Source organism: Triticum aestivum, chromosome 4D, assembly GCF_018294505.1.
Source record: "Triticum aestivum cultivar Chinese Spring chromosome 4D, IWGSC CS RefSeq v2.1, whole genome shotgun sequence".
NCBI lineage: Eukaryota > Viridiplantae > Streptophyta > Magnoliopsida > Poales > Poaceae > Triticum > Triticum aestivum.
The window spans coordinates 154,302,802-154,306,234 of record NC_057805.1 but is presented as its reverse complement, the minus strand read 5'-3'; positions in this window follow the sequence as shown (position 1 = coordinate 154,306,234).

Below are 3,433 nucleotides of genomic sequence, written 5' to 3'. Positions count from 1 at the left end.
CTACAGGGTTTCAGAGGGAGAGCAGGAGGCCACGTGTATGGTTGTCTAAAGCGAGTGCAAGCGCCTACTTCAGAACTTAAGGCACGAGGCTTGGGTGGAGGCCGTTCGAGACTACTATGCCTCGAAGGGTATTAGGAGGGGCAAGAAGAAGTGTCGCGGCAAGTTTCTAAGTAAGGAGAAGTACATGCAGGTAATTACCTATTCTTAAGGCCTTGAACTTAGTTTTCTTGATTTGATTCGTAGGTGTAGCGCTAAAATTTCTCTTGACTAACTTTGGTGCCCCCGAGATGGTGTGTGGATAAGATGGACTATTGGGAGGCGTTGGTGGATGCGTGGTGCTCTCCCCAATGGAAAGTCGAACACCAAAGGGCCAAGGATAAGCATGACCAAATGGAAGGTGTGCCACACCATCAAGGGAGCTCCAACCTGTTCGAGTACGGGGATAACTGTGTATGTGGTTTGCTACATGATTCATGCAATTCATTCTTCATGCTAGCATTTGTCCCTTCCAAAATGACTTAATTAATATGCTTAGTTAGTTAAAAAATGGCAAAACTACCTTGGATAGTTCATTTATGACATATTTAGCTCTAAAATGACATAATAACCGTAGATAGCTCTATAAAATGACTTAATATGCTTTAGTTAGTTAAAAAATGGCATAACTACCTTCGATAGCTCAATAACGACCTAAACTAATCTTAGCTAGTTCATTCATGACATAATTAGCTCAAAAATGACATCATAACCTTAGATAGCTCTATAAAATGACTTAATATGCTTTAGTTAGTTAAAAAATGGCATAACTACCTTCGATAGCTCAATAACGACCTAAACTAATCTTAGCTAGTTCATTCATGACATAATTAGCTCTAAAATGACATAATAACCTTACATAGCTCTATAGAATGCCTAAATATGCTATAGTTAGCTCTAAAATGACATAATAACCTTGGATAGCTCAATAATGACCTATTTACATAGCAATATCATTCTTCATGCTAGCTTGAGCCCTTAACTAATATTTTGTTCCTCTCTCTCAGGCGCAGCACCACAAGAAGCCTGTGCCAGGTCTGTTCGACCTCTATGGCATGGCCCATATGGCCCCGTACAAGAAGGCCAAGCCATTCATGGAGTCTGACCTAGATGATCCAGAGAGCTTCACCAACAAGACCTCCCACCAGAAGCTTGTGAGGTACAGAGCTACCACTAGACAAGTATTTGGGGCAGTTCCGCTTCTAGTGACCATTTCCTTCGTAGTAGAAGCACTCAGTTTCAGGCTTGGGTCTAGCTTTGGGCTCGTTCATGGGAGTGGCAACTTGCTTGCCATTCTTCTTGAAGTTCCCTTACTTTCCCTTGCCCTTTTACTTGAAACTAGTGGTCTTGTCAACCATCAACATTTGATGCTTTTCTTGATTTCTACCATCGTCGATTTCAGCATCACGAAGAGCTCGGGAATCGTTTTCGTCATGCCTTGCATATTATAGTGCATCACGAAGTTTCAGTAACTTGGTGATAGTGACTAGAGAACTCTGTCAATCACTATTTTATCTGGAAGCTTAACTCCCACTTGATTCAAGTGATTGTAGTACTCAGACAATCTGAGCACATGCTCACTGGTTGAGCTATTCTCCTCCATCTTGTATGCAAAGTACATGTCAGAGGTCTCATACCGCTTGACTCGGGCATGAGTCTGAAATACCAATTTCAGCTCTTGGAACATCTTATATGCTCCATGGCTTTCAAAACGTTTTTAAGTCCCGGGTCTAGGTCGTAAAGCATGGCGCACTAAACTATCAAGTAGTTATCGTACCGAGCTTGCCAAACGTTCACAACGTCTGCATCTGCTCCTGCAATAGGTCTGTCACCTAGCGGTGCATCAAGGACATAATTCTTCTATGCAGCAATGAGGATAATCCTCAGATCACAGACCTAGTCCGCATCATTGCTACTATCATCTTTCAACATAGTTTTTCTCTTGGAACATTTCAAAAATAAACGGGGAGCTACATCGTGAGCTATTGATCTACAACATAGTTATGCAAATACTATCATGACTAAGTTCATGATAAATTAAAGTTCAATTGATCATATTACATATGAACTCCCACTTAGATAGACATCCCTCCAATCATCTAAATGATCACGTGATCCATATCAACTAAACCATGTGCGATCATCACGTGAGATGAAGTAGTTTTCAATGGTCAACATCACTATGTTGATCATATCTACTATATGATTCACGCTCGACCTTTCGGTCTCAGTGTTCCGAGGCCATATCTGCATATGCTAGGCTCGTCAAGTTTAACCCGAGTATTCTGCATGTGAAAAACTGGCTTGCACCCGTTGTATGTGAACGTAGAGCTTATCACACCCGATCATCACGTGGTGTCTCGGCATGACGAACTGTAGCAACGGTGCATACTCAGGGAGAACACTTATACCTTGAAATTTAGTGAGAGATCATCATATAATGCTACCGTCGAACAAAGAAAAATAAGATGCATAAAGGATAAACATCACATGTAATCAATATAAGTGATATGATATGGCCATCATCATCTTGTGCCTTTGATCTCCATCTCCAAAGCACCGTCATGATCACCATCGTCACCGGCGCGACACCTTGATCTCCATCGTAGCATCGTTTTCGTCTCGCCAACTATTGCTTCTATGACTATCGCTACCGCTTAGTGATAAAGTAAAGCAATTACATGGCGATTGCATTTCATACAATAAAGCGACAACCATATGGCTCCTGCCAGTTGCCGATAACTGTGTTACAAAACATGATCATCTCATACAACAAAATTTAGCATCATGTCTTGACCATATCACATGACAACATGCCCTGCAAAAACAAGTTAGACGTCCTCTACTTTGTTGCTGCAAGTTTTACGTGGCTGCTACGGGCTGAGCAAGAACTGTTCTTACCTACGCATCAAAACCACAATGATTTTTCGTCAAGTGTGCTGTTTTAACCTTCAACAAGGACCGGGCATAGTCACACTCGATTCAACTAAAGTTGGAGAAAGTGACACGCGCCAGCCACCTGTGTGTGAAGCACGTCGGTAGAACCAGTCTCGCGTAAGCGCATGCGTAATGTCGGTCCAGGCCGCTTCATCCAACAATACCGCCAAATCAAAGTATGACATACTGGTAAGCAGTATGACTATTATCGCCCACAACTCTGTGTTCTACTCATGCATATAACATCTACGCATAGACCTGGCTCGGATGCCACTGTTGGGGAACGCAGTAATTTCAAAAAAATTCCTACGCACACGCAAGATCTATCATGGTGATGCATAGCAACGAGAGGGGAGAGTGTAGTCCACATACCCTCATAGACTGTAAGCGGAAGCGTTATGACAACATGGTTGATGTAGTCGTACGTCTTCACGATCTGACCGATCCTAGTACCGAAAGT